A 14,625-nucleotide genomic window follows, 5' to 3' on the forward strand; every position below is an offset into this window, starting at 1 on the left:
CACAGCTTAAATCCATTGCATGTCTTCCATACAATGTTACTTAAAGTGCATAGAAATGGCAGGCACCGATGCAATGTGGAAAAATCTTACATTTCAGTTGATCGGACCACACCCTGAGGCAGCAATTTGCGAAACATGCCGCATGTAGGTGGAGGCGTCCATGCACTGCACTTTAAGTAACATTGTATGGAAGATACGCAATGGATTTAAGCTGTGAAGCGTTTTAAGATATGCTAGAAAAGAGTATGAGCATGGTGATAAATATTTTCTAAGAATAAAGTTTCAAGTTGGTTGGAATATAAAAGAAGTTGGAATCAAGTGATGTCATAAATTCATTGAAGTGACTAACAGCTGGGTGGATGATTTGTTTATACAAGTACATAGTAACAGAAAACACAGGGCAGGTCTCAGATTATACCCAAAGAAACCTTCTCCCCCTCTCCGCATCATCTAGAAAAGCTGTGCAGCTGAAATACAAATATTAGTAGCTTCTAATGTCCTGTTTGCTTACTTGCTGTTGAGCACAGGCTTATCAGCTTCCACCTTTTCATTTGCCAGCCATCCTATCTGATCCTGAGGACTGCCTGAAGCTCTCTGCTATTACTGCTGTCTAGTTAATTGGTTTAATTCAGGGGCCCTTTTACTGAGCCGTGTTGGTGCGTATGCGTGTCCTATGTGTGTCAATTTTGAACTACTGCCCAGCTACCAAGTGGCCGGGGCAGTAATTTCATTTTCTATGCGTGCTACGTGCCCCAGAAAATTTCTGCCACGGGCGATACTCAGCATTGTACGTGGCCTGACGATTACCACCTAGTTAATGCGTGAGACTTTACCACTAGGTCAATGGGTGGTGGTAAGGTCTCAGGCCCAAAATGGACGCACGCCAATTTTTATTTTGCCGCATGTCCATTTTCGGCTTTTAAAAAAAAGGCCTTTTTGCAGATGCTCTGAAAAATGGACATGCGTCTACACCAGTGCAGGCCACTTTTCAGCGCACCGTAGTAAAAGGACCCCTCAGTGCAGAAATTTTGCCTGGTTCTTAAACCGAGCACTTAATGGAAAAAGTCTCACTGCATTTTCCTTGCTAAAGTTATGAGTTGCATACATTTTTCAGAAGATTCTTTTCTTCCTTCTTGAGGTTGCAGTGCAAAATAAAATGACTGAAATTTTTTTGTCCAACTTTTGTTGGAAATTTAACTATGGCTTTACATGTCAATTTTTAAAACCATTCACCTAGGTAAATTGCATTGCTCACATATTTTTAGCAAAGCTGAGAAGAGGAGGTCCACAGGGCATGTTTAGACCAGAAAAGGAAAACTGCATGCACATATATTTTCAAATCTCTGCACATACAACAGGATAAAACCTGCAGGTGATACTGCGTACTTTGTCTCTCCGTCTTAATTTTCAAAGGGAAAATACATTAATGCATTCTCTTTGAAAACAGGAGGAAAACCCACCTATAAAAATATACAGACTTTGTCCCATTGCGGACAGTTTGAAAGTTGTCCCCTAGATTAGAAAAAAAGGGCAGTGGCTTAGCAGTGATGTATAAAGGATGTTTTATTTAGTTGATTCTTTGTACTAGGACTTGAAATGCTTTCCTGCAAATTGCTTGATTCTTCTTTTTCAGGATCAGTTGGATCTATTTTAGTTTATCTACCTCCAGGTCTGTGGAAAGGTGTAAAACAGTTATTTACTGAGTTTTATTACAACACTCAATAGGTTTTGATTCCTTACTGTGTTAGGGGATATAAATCTTCATTTAGAAAATGGCAGTGACCAAGATGGTAAGCACATAAGCACCGCCACGCTGGGAAAAGACCAAAGGTCCATCAAGCCCAGCACTCTGTCTCCAACAGTGGCCAATCCAGGCCCCAAGAACTTGGCAAAAAAACCCAAATTTAATAACGATGAATGGACTTTTCCTTCAGGAATCTGTCCAGACCCCCTTTGAACTCAACAAGGCCAGCTGCCGTCACTACCTTCTCCGGTGTTGATTTTCTGTCAGTATTGGAGGCTTTCTCCCTAACTATGGGCCCCTTTTGCATAGTGGCAGTACCTGTACAGCCGCTTTGTCGTGAGTCATTTTGGCACTACCGCTGGCCTACCACAGGAGCTGGTGGTAGTACTGCCCCCACCGTGTGCCATTTCTGGTGGAACGGAAAAATTTGGAGGGGCACAGAGGACTTACCCAAAGGTAATCTGCACTGCCCAGTTACCGTCAGGTTAGCGTGAGAGCCCTTACCACCTCCTAAATAGGTGGTAATAAGGGCTCCCCTCCCCCCCCCCGGAAATAGTAACATGGCAAGTGTGCACTTACTGCACAGCTATTTCCTGTTTTTTTTTTGTTTTTTACCCACTGCAGTAACAGGGGACCTCAGCGCATGGCAAATCCACGCGCCAATCCTACCACAGGGCCCCTTTTACCGCAGCTTGGTAAAAGGGGCCCTATATATGATTTACAAGCTACCCATGAAAAAGGCCACACCCTCGATTGCTTAACAATTTTCACTGGATCTGTTTCACATTTTAAAATTAGAGATATATGTTGGAAACAAATTCCATCAATGACCATTGTTTGACAGAATTTATATTTTCACTCTCGATGCCTCTCAGTCTAGCTCAACTATTATATCTACCAGATAGAGAATAGAGCCAACTAGTTTTTTAAATAATGTTCTCTCAAATAGATCTTAAACATGTATCGGATCATTTAGGGGCCCCTATTACCATGCTGAGGCAAAAGGGGGCCTGTGCTGGTGTCGGCACATGTTTTTCACATTCGCCGAGGCCCCCTTTTACCACAGCAGGTAAAAGGGAAGTCTTTCCTGCAGGAAATGGCCTTGCGGCAAGTAAAGCACATGACATGTGGCCATTTTGGGGGGAGCCCTTACCACCACCCATTGAGGTCGCAGTAAGGGCTCCTGTGCTAACCCAGCGGTAACTGTGCAGCAAGCGGCATTTCCTGATTACCACTGGGTACACCCCGCACTATAAAAATAAATATATTTTTGTAGAACCAGATATGACGGCGTACTAGGGGTGGGAAGTACCATTGGGCTGCTGCGGTAGCCCAGCAGTACTTCCTGTTTAGCGAGCGGTAAGCCCGCATTGGGCTTACCACCACTTAGTAAAAGGGGACCTTAACATTTCATGTTTAATAGAGGTTTGATATACTGCCTTTCTTAGTGAAAACCAAAGGGGAACAATTCTAATATAAAGAAGCAGGAAAGCAACTACAATGTCATCAAGAAAGAACAGAGGAGATAGGGCACAGGGAAACGCACACATAAGGTACCCATCTGCCAGTCTGAACCCCGGGCCAGCTATCTAACTACCGGGGGATAAAGCAAGGGAAAACAAATATGTTTTCAAAGCAGAATGAAACTTTAAGTACAATTGCTCAACTCTAAGATCAGGAGGTAATGCATTCCACAGGGATGGTGCCCAACAGAAAAAAGTGGAGTGACTGGTACACTCAAGATGGGGGGGCGGGGAGAGATGATTTAAAACCTTGACATAATGTTCTTTCTTCAACTGTTGATTCCTTAGCTCCTTTGGGGGTCCTTTTACTAAGGTGCACTGAAAAATGGCCTGCAGTAGTGTAGGCGCGTGTTTTGGGGTGCGCAGATCCATTTTTTCAGCATGCCTGCAAAAAATGCCTTTTTTTAATTTTTGCCCAAAATAGATGTGCAGCAAAATAGAAATTGGCACGTGTCCATTTTGGGTCTGAGACCTTACCGCCAGCCATTGACTTAGCGGTAACATCTCACATGTTAACTGGGCTGTAATGACCTACGCGCGCCAAATACCACTCCAGAAAATAAAAAGTATTTTTCAGATGCACGTATCAGATGCACGCCAAAAATGAAATTACTGCAAGAGCCACGTGGTAGCTGGGCGGTAACTCCAAATTGGTGCACGTTGGACACACGTAGATGCTAATTCTAAATATTAAAGCTTCCACCTGATACAAAATTACAATGGTGAATGGGGAAAAGCCTCAAAAAGCTCCCAGATCCAATATCAATCCGTCGGAGCTAAAATAGACCGTCAGGTCTTCTCTTCATCATAGGCAAAAAAAAACCCTTTTAGATGGCCCTCGATGAATTTCTATAGGCAAAAACCCCTTTGGCAATTTCTATAGGCAAAAAGTTAGAAAAAGCTAGACATAGAAATAATAAAAACCTAACAAGAGACGAATTTAAGGCTATTGAATCATTACAGGCTAACAATAATAATATAATAAGAAGAGCCGATAAAGGGGGTGCCATTGTGATCCAAGATAAAACACAATATGTATCAGAAATAAATAGACAACTGCATAAAGTTACTGACTACAAACTATTAACCACGGATCCAACACCAGGGTTAAAAGAATGTATTTTTGGATTAACCAGTGGAGCTTATGCCAATGGTATGATTACTCAGAAAGAGTTTCATTTTCTGAATTCACAGACACCTATGATACCTGTTCTATACACATTGCCTAAAATTCACAAATCAACCATAGACCCCCCAGGAAGACCAATTATTTCCAGTAGAGGGTCCATTTTAGAACCACTATCCATTTTTGTTGATTGCTTTTTGCAACCTTTAGTGGTTCAGGGTAGATCTTATCTTAAAGACACTACACATTTCTTACGTCTATTAACAGCTAAAGATAATTTAGCCAGTACTTCAATAATGGTCACACTAGATGTGGTATCTTTATATACTGTAATACCACAAGAGGAAGCTTTAGAAGTGATGCAACATTATCTACAATCAAGGTTAGACGTTCGAGTATCCACTACTTTTTTAGTGTCTTTAGCGAAAATAGCAATGAAAAAAAACTTTTTCCTTTTTGAAGATAAGATTTACCAACAAATCTCAGGAGTAGCGATGGGTGCAACGATGGCCCCCTCCATTGCAAATCTTTTTATGCGAGCTTTTGAGGAGAGATTTGTGTATCCATCAAGATATTACAAGGACATAGGCGTATGGACCAGGTTCATAGATGACGTTTTTATGCTATGGACTGGAAATGTTCAAGAATTGGATTCATTTATAATCGATTTGAACATGTATCATCCGCATATAAAATTCACTTCACATATACATACAACAGAAATTACGTTTCTAGATGTATTAATTAGAAATGAAGGCAACAGTTTTGCTACGACCGTGTTCCACAAAATTACAGATAAAAACACGTTCTTGGATTACGAAAGCAGTCATCCGATTGCTTTAAAAAATAGTCTACCTTTATCACAATTTTTGAGATATCGTCGGATATGCTCGGAAGAATCAGACTTTAAAAATCAATCCAGAACGTTGTTCAATAAACTGAAAATTCGAGGTTATCCCAATTCGGTGATTAAACATGCATATAGAAGAGCACGCTATAAAGCGAATGCTACATACCTGTAGAAGGTATTCTCCGAGGACAGCAGGCTGATTGTTCTCACTGATGGGTGACGTCCACGGCAGCCCCTCCAATCGGAAACTTCACTAGCAAAGTCCTTTGCTAGCCCTCGCGCGCCCGCGCGCACCGCGCATGCACGGCCGTCTTCCCGCCCGAAACCGGCTCGAGCCGGCCAGTCCAGTATGTAGCAAGACAATACACTTCAAGGGAAGACACAACTCCAAAGGGGAGGCGGGCGGGTTTGTGAGAACAATCAGCCTGCTGTCCTCGGAGAATACCTTCTACAGGTATGTAGCATTCGCTTTCTCCGAGGACAAGCAGGCTGCTTGTTCTCACTGATGGGGTATCCCTAGCCCCCAGGCTCACTCAAAACAACAACATTGGTCAATTGGGCCTCGCAACGGCGAGGACATAACTGAGATTGACCTAAAAATTTACCAACTAACTGAGAGTGTAGCCTGGAACAGAACAAACAGGGCCCTCGGGGGGTGGAGTTGGATCCTAAAGCCCAAACAGGTTCTGAAGAACTGACTGCCCGAACCGACTGTCACGTCGGGTATCCTGCTGCAGGCAGTAATGAGATGTGAATGTGTGGACAGATGACCACGTCGCAGCTTTGCAAATTTCCTCCATGGTGGCTGACTTCAAGTGGGCTACCGACGCTGCCATGGCTCTAACATTATGAGCCGTGACATGACCCTCAAGAGCCAGCCCAGCCTGGGCGTAAGTGAAGGAAATGCAATCTGCTAGCCAATTGGATATGGTGCGTTTCCCTACAGCCACTCCCCTCTTGTTGGGATCAAAAGAAACAAACAATTGGGCGGACTGTCTGTGGGGCTGTGTCCGCTCCAGATAGAAGGCCAATGCTCTCTTGCAGTCCAATGTGTGCAGCTGACGTTCAGCAGGGCAGGAATGAGGACGGGGAAAGAATGTTGGCAAGACAATTGACTGGTTCAGATGGAACTCCGACACAACCTTTGGCAGAAACTTAGGGTGAGTGCGGAGGACTACTCTGTTGTGATGAAATTTGGTGTAAGGGGCCTGGGCTACCAGGGCCTGAAGCTCACTGACTCTACGAGCCGAGGTAACTGCCACCAAGAAAATGACCTTCCAGGTCAAGTACTTCGGATGGCAGGAATTCAGTGGCTCGAAAGGAGGTTTCATCAGCTGGGTGAGAACGACATTGAGATCCCATGACACTGTAGGAGGCTTGACAGGGGGCTTTGACAAAAGCAAACCTCTCATGAAGCGAACAACTAAAGGCTGTCCTGAGATCGGCTTACCTTCCACTTGGTAATGGTATGCACTGATTGCACTAAGGTGAACCCTTACGGAGTTGGTCTTCAGACCAGACTCAGACAAGTGGAGAAGGTATTCAAGCAGGGTCTGTGTAGGACAAGAGCGAGGATCTAGGGCCTTGCTGTCACACCAGACGGCAAACCTCCTCCAATGAAAGAAGTAACTTCTCTTAGTGGAGTCTTTCCTGGAAGCAAGCAAGATGCGGGAGACACCCTCTGGCAGACCCAAAGAGGCAAAGTCTACGCCCTCAACATCCAGGCCGTGAGAGCCAGGGACTGGAGGTTGGGATGCAGAAGAGCCCCTTCGTCCTGCGTGATGAGGGTCGGAAAACACTCCAATCTCCACGGTTCTTCGGAGGATAACTCCAGAAGAAGAGGGAACCAGATCTGACGCGGCCAAAAGGGAGCAATCAGAATCATGGTGCCTCGGTCTTGCTTGAGTTTCAACAAAGTCTTCCCCACCAGAGGAATGGGAGGATAAGCATACAGCAGACCTTCCCCCCAATCCAGGAGGAAGGCATCCGACGCCAGTCTGCCGTGGGCCTGAAGCCTGGAACAGAACTGAGGGACCTTGTGGTTCACTTGAGATGCGAAGAGATCCACCAGGGGGGTGCCCCACGCCTGGAAGATCTGTCGCACCACACGGGAATTGAGCGACCACTCGTGAGGTTGCATAATCCTGCTCAACCTGTCGGCCAGACTGTTGTTTACGCCTGCCAGATATGTGGCTTGGAGCACCATGCCTTGACGGCGAGCCCAGAGCCACATGCTGACGGCTTCCTGACACAGGGGGCGAGATCCGGTGCCCCCCTGCTTGTTGACATAGTACATGGCAACCTGATTGTCTGTCTGAATTTGGATAATTTGGTGGGACAGCCGATCTCTGAAAGCCTTCAGAGCGTTCCAGATCGCTCGCAACTCCAGAAGATTGATCTGTAGATCGCTTTCTTGGAGGGACCACCTTCCTTGGGTGTGAAGCCCATCGACATGAGCTCCCCATCCCAGGAGAGACGCATCCGTGGTCAGCACTTTTTGAGGCTGAGGAATTTGGAAGGGACGTCCCAGAGTCAAATTGGAGCAAATCGTCCACCAATACAGGGATTCGAGAAAACTCGTGGACAGGTGGATCACGTCCTCTAGACCCCCGGCGGCCTGATACCACTGGGAGGCTAGGGTCCATTGAGCAGATCTCATGTGAAGGCGGGCCATGGGAGTCACATGAACTGTGGAAGCCATGTGGCCCAGCAATCTCAACATCTGCCGAGCTGTGATCTGCTGGGACGCTCGCACCCGCGAGACGAGGGACAACAAGTTGTTGGCCCTCGCCTCTGGGAGATAGGCGCGAGCCGTCCGAGAATCCAGCAGGGCTCCGATGAATTCGAGTTTCTGCACTGGGAGAAGATGGGACTTTGGGTAATTTATCACAAACCCCAGTAGCTCCAGGAGGCGAATAGTCATCTGCATGGACTGCAGGGCTCCTGCCTCGGATGTGTTCTTCACCAGCCAATCGTCGAGATATGGGAACACGTGCACCCCCAGCCTGCGAAGCGCCGCTGCTACCACAGCTAGGCACTTTGTGAACACCCTGGGCGCAGAGGCGAGCCCAAAGGGTAGCACACAGTACTGGAAGTGGCGTGCGCCCAGCTGAAATCGCAGATACTGTCTGTGAGCTGGCAGTATCGGGATGTGTGTGTAGGCATCCTTCAAGTCCAGAGAGCATAGCCAATCGTTTTGCTGAATCATGGGGAGAAGGGTGCCCAGGGAAAGCATCCTGAACTTTTCTTTTACGAGATATTTGTTCAGGGCCCTTAGGTCTAGGATGGGACGCATCCCCCCTGTTTTCTTTTCCACAAGGAAGTACCTGGAATAGAACCCCAGCCCTTCTTGCCCGGATGGCACGGGCTCGACCGCATTGGCGCTGAGAAGGGCGGAGAGTTCCTCTGCAAGTACCTGCTTGTGCTGGAAGCTGTAGGACTGAGCTCCCGGTGGACAATTTGGAGGTTGTGAGGCCAAATTGAGGGTGTATCCTTGCCGGACTATTTGGAGAACCCACTGATCGGAGGTTATGAGAGGCCACCTTTGGTGAAAAGCTTTCAACCTCCCTCCGACAGGCAGGTCGCCCGGCACTGACACTTGGATGTCGGCTATGCTCTGCTGGAGCCAGTCAAAAGCTCGCCCCTTGCTTTTGCTGGGGAGCCGCGGGGCCTTGCTGATTCGCACGCTGCTGACGAGAGCGAGCGCGCTGGGGCTTAGCCTGGGCCGCAGGCTGTCGGGAAGGAGGATTGTACCTACGCTTGCCAGAAGTATAGGGAACAGTCTTCCTTCCCCCGAAAAATCGTCTACCTGTAGAGGTAGAAGCTGAAGGCTGCCGGCGGGCGAACTTGTCGAATGCGGTGTCCCGCTGGTGGAGAGACTCTACCACCTGCTCGACTTTTTCGCCAAAAATGTTATCCGCACGGCAAGGCGAGTCCGCAATCCGCTGCTGGATTCTATTCTCCAGGTCGGCGGCACGCAGCCATGAGAGCCTGCGCATCACCACACCTTGAGCAGCGGCCCTGGACGCAACATCAAAAGTGTCATAAACTCCTCTGGCCAGGAATTTTCTGCACGCCTTCAGCTGCCTGACCACCTCCTGAAAAGGCTTGGCTTGCTCAGGGGGAAGAGCATCAACCAAGCCCGCCAACTGCCGCACATTATTCCGCATGTGTATGCTCGTGTAGAGCTGGTAAGACTGGATCTTGGACACGAGCATAGAGGAATGGTAGGCCTTCCTCCCAAAGGAGTCTAAGGTTCTAGCGTCCTTGCCCGGGGGCGCCGAAGCATGTTCCCTAGAACTCTTAGCCTTCTTTAGGGCCAAATCCACAACTCCAGAGTCATGAGGCAACTGAGTGCGCATCAGCTCTGGGTCCCCATGGATCCGGTACTGGGACTCGATCTTCTTGGGAATGTGGGGATTAGTTAATGGCTTGGTCCAGTTCGCAAGCAATGTCTTCTTCAGGACATGGTGCAAGGGAACAGTGGACGCTTCCTTAGGTGGAGAAGGATAGTCCAGGAGCTCAAACATTTCAGCCCTGGGCTCGTCCTCCACAACCACCGGGAAGGGGATGGCCGTAGACATCTCCCGGACAAAGGAGGCAAAAGACAGACTCTCGGGAGGAGAAAGCTGTCTCTCAGGAGAGGGAGTGGGATCAGACGGAAGACCCTCAGACTCCTCGTCAGAGAAATATCTGGGATCTTCCTCTTCCTCCCACGAGGCCTCACCCTCGGTGTCAGACACAAGTTCACGGACCTGTGTCTGCAACCTCGCCCTGCTCGACTCCGTGGAACCCGTCCACGATGGGGGCGTCGAGAGGTAGACTCCCTCGCCCGCATCGGCGAAGCTCCCTCCGCCGACGTAGTCGGGGAGCCTTCCTGGGAGGTGGCCGCGGTCGGTACCGCACGCGGTACCGACGTCGGGGACCTCAACCTGGGCGATGGGCCAGCCGGCGCCACGCTCGACGGTACCGGTGGCGCAAGCACCGCCGGTACCGGAGGGGTAGGGCGCAACAGCTCTCCCAGAATCTCTGGGAGAACGGCCCGGAGGCTCTCGTTTAGAGCGGCTGCAGAGAAAGGCTGAGAGGTCGATGCAGGCGTCGACGTCAGTACCTGTTCCGGGCGTGGAGGCTGTTCCGGGCTGTCCAGAGCGGAGCGCATCGACACCTCCTGAACAGAGGGTGAGCGGTCCTCTCGGTGCCGATGCCTGCTGGGTGCCGAATCCCTCGGCGACCCAGAGCTCTCGGTGCCGACACGGGGAGGAGACCGGTGTCGATGCTTCTTCGATTTCTTCCGAAGCATGTCACCGGAGCTCCCCGGCACCGACGAGGAGGACGTCGAATCCATCCGTCGCTTCCTCGGGGCCGAGACTGAAGAAGGTCGATCTCGGGGGGGCTGTACCGCAGGAGCCCTCAGGGTAGGCGGAGACCCACCCGAGGGCTCACCGCCACCAGCAGGGGAATGGACAGCCCTCACCTGCACTCCACCCGATGCACCACCGTCCGACGACATCAGCAGACGAGGTCCTGGTACCACCGACGTCGATGCAGCTATCCGATGTCTCGGCGCCGATGCAGAGGCCCGATGCCTCGATGCACGGGCGGCCGAGGAAGGAGGTCTGGACGCTGACGACGTCGATGCACTCGAAGATCCCGGTGCCGATGCCGACGAAGAGCCCGAGAACAACACGTTCCACTGGGCTAGTCTCGCTACCTGAGTCCGCCTTTGAAGCAGGGAACACAGACTGCAGTTCTGAGGGCGGTGCTCGGCCCCCAGACACTGAAGACACGACGAGTGTCGATCAGTGAGCGAGATAACCCGGGCGCACTGGGTGCACTTCTTGAAGCCGCTGGAAGGCTTCGATGTCATGGGCGGAAAAATCACGCCGGCGAAATCAAAAGCCGAAATGGCGAAATTTGAAGCACCAAATTTAGAGGGAGAAAAAATCTCGACCGAGGCCGAAAAGAGGCCTACCCCGACGACGAAAGAAAACTTACCGGGGCAAAAAAGCTGGAAGTACGGGGAGGATTTACACGAAACCCGGCGGGGGGTTTCCGGAGCACTTCCCGACTAGGACAAGCTTTCCCGAAGGAAAAAAACACGTTCAAAACAAATTGGACGCGCGAGGTCGACTTTCCGGGGCTCGACACGGCGAAAACACGACCGTACCGAGTGCGGACAAAAGAAGACTGGCCGGCTCGAGCCGGTTTCGGGCGGGAAGACGGCCGCGCATGCGCGGTGCGCGCGGGCGCGCGAGGGCTAGCAAAGGACTTTGCTAGTGAAGTTTCCGATTGGAGGGGCTGCCGTGGACGTCACCCATCAGTGAGAACAAGCAGCCTGCTTGTCCTCGGAGAATCATAGAGAACATCTTATAAATGCGAACCCCTCAGAAATGAGAGAAAAATTTGATCGATCAATTTTTACTTATGTTACTCAGTTTAATTCCACTTCGCCTCGTATTTCAGCTATTCTGAGGAAACATTGGAAGCTCATCCAAACTCATCCGCAATTTGCAGATGCACAGCTTCGATTAGCGTATAGCAGGAATAGAAATTTAAAAGAGCTTCTTTGTCCAGCTGTACCATTGAACAGAGTCCCATCGCCTATTTGGACAGGTCACACTAAATGCAATAGTTGTTCTGTATGCTCCACTATGTTAGAGACTTCCACTTTCATTAACCCGGTGGATCAGAAGATTTATGAACTTAAGATAAACACCACGTGTAGATCGAGTTCAGTAATATATTGTCTACTTTGTCCATGCAAGAAGATATATGTAGGACAAACTTCAAGACCTTTACGTGTGCGCATAATTGAACATAAAAGCGCCATAAGTCTACATAAAATAGGTCTACCTTTGGTCAAACATTGCACTGATCTAAGACATGAATTTAAAGATTTGAAATGTTTAGTCCTACAAGAACTTTTAAAATCCCCGCGAGGAGGCGATCATCAAAGACAATTATTACAAGCTGAACAACGTTGGATCTTTAAACTACACTCTTTAGAACCGCGAGGTCTAAACTCTCGATTGGATTGGTGTTATTTCTTTTAGAATATCCAATGGTAGTATTTCTCCAAAATTCCTGATTGGACAATGAGTAGTCAGCGTCTGACGTCAGATATTTTACTTATACCAGTTGAGTGATGTCTCTCTAGGTCAGACTAGCTACATTCGAAACGCTGTGCAACGAGTTCCAAGTACTATGCTGTTGGTTTCATAGTAAGAATTTTTGTTTAATAGTTTAAGTTGCAATATATCAACTCTTGTGTTTGTATCCCGCAGTAAGTACCCGAGACCTTGAAAAAGCAGCGAAACGCTGGCCAACGTCAGCTCGGGGTAATTCAACAAGGAACAACACAGCATGAAGCAGGAGTAGCATTGAATCTCAAGCAATTAAGCTAAGTGCATTGCAACATAATATGTTATTTTCCTTAAAAAATTCTTATTCTAGAGAAACAAAAAATTTTGAATAAATTACTGCAGACCCAGTAGAAATATACTTAGGGCTGCTCATAAGGGGTTTTTGCCTATAGAAATTCATCGAGGGCCACCTAAAAGGGTTTTTTTTTTGCCTATGATGAAGAGAAGACCTGACGGTCTATTTTAGCTCCGACGGATTGATATTGGATCTGGGAGCTTTTTGAGGCTTTTCCCCATACACCATTGTAATTTTGTATCAGGTGGAAGCTTTAATATTTAGAATTAGTATTCATCTCCACACCACCAAATATATTTATTTAGTTGATTCCACACGTAGATGCTTACATGGCTTAGTAAAAAGGGCCCTTTGATTTCCAAAGTGAAACTGGTTAGACATCAGGTTCCGTGGTATACCAAAGAGTTAGCTGAATTAAAAAAATCTTGCCAAAGATTAAAACGTTCATGGAGGAAAACCAAAGACAATAATATGAAACAAAATTTGAAAAAGACTTTTAAGCAATATAAGGCAGCCATTCAGAAGATAGTTTTTCTAGATCAGAAGAAGCTTTTTAGATTTTTCCACAAACTAACATCAACTACATCAGACAATGTTGGTACACAGGTTCACCATCCTTTGACTGATATCTTGGCATATTACTTTCAGAAAAAATTGATAAAATCAGAACTTCAATTCCTCCTGATTTAGTAATTGATTTGCCTGATCACTATAACACTGAAATGTGCCCAGCCTATAGATTGTGGACCATCTTTTCATCTATTACAGTTTCCAAAGCTAAGTCTGTACTAAAGAAATTGTCCACATCTTCTTCTTTATTGGACAGTGGTCTAGCACATCTAATGGCAGGCCCCCAAATCAAATAGTGGAATAGCTCACTCTTTTTCAGAATACTTTTTTACCAGCTGTTCATTTTCCATCTACATTAGGAGGTATCATTTTAACTCCCATCCTTAAGAATATAAACTTGGATGTAAGCCTACCAGGGAGTTACAGACCTGTGGCAAGCTTTCCTCCATTTGCCAATTTGTTAGAAGCAGGTCACTGAATTCTTATCAGATCTTTTTAGCTAACTTTAATTGTCTACATCCTCTGCAGTTTGGCTTTAGGACCTTCCATTCAACTGAATCAGTTTTATTAGCTATTACCTCGGAGGCTAAAACACTGTTCATGGTAAGGCAGCCAGTTCAATCTCACAACTGCTTTTGATACAGTAGATTACAATATTCTGTTATAAGTTCCTTATGCATTGCAGGTAAAGTACTAAATTGGATGAAAGACTTTTTGACTCGTAAACACTATCCCCTTGATTCTATAAAGGTCGCCAAAAATTGTGTGTGCAAATTTAGGCGCATCCCTGATTTACATGTGCAAATTAATAGAATAATGAGCCAATTGTTTTTAATGTTCATTGTTTTTATTAAATTATATATATTATACAACTCATAGAGCAATAATACAAGAAACTGGAAATACCTCATAACAAAATATTCAAAGTTATCCATAACTGAAATATCTTCACCACTTTCATCAACTATACATTAGGTAAATTAGGTCCAAGAAAGGAAAAAGATTACTTAACATTGTATCTAAGAAGCAATACTAAATTAATGCTACCCAGGTAGCCTACTCCAAGCCATCTTACAGTGTACATCTGTGTCTAGACAATAACATTAACCTCTTCTTTAGACAACAAAAAATCTTCTAACTGCTTGGGATCAAAGAACTGAAATTGTTTAGACTGAAATAATATACGGCATATACAGTGGGGGAAATAAGTATTTGATCCCTTGCTGATTTTGTAAGTTTGCCCACTGACAAAGACATGAGCAGCCCATAATTGAAGGGTAGGTTATTGGTAACAGTGAGAGATAGCACATCACAAATTAAATCCGGAAAATCACATTGTGGAAAGTATATGAATTTATTTGCATTCTGCAGAGGG

The sequence above is a fragment of the Microcaecilia unicolor genome, chromosome 2, assembly GCF_901765095.1.
Source record: "Microcaecilia unicolor chromosome 2, aMicUni1.1, whole genome shotgun sequence".
Taxonomy (NCBI): domain Eukaryota; kingdom Metazoa; phylum Chordata; class Amphibia; order Gymnophiona; family Siphonopidae; genus Microcaecilia; species Microcaecilia unicolor.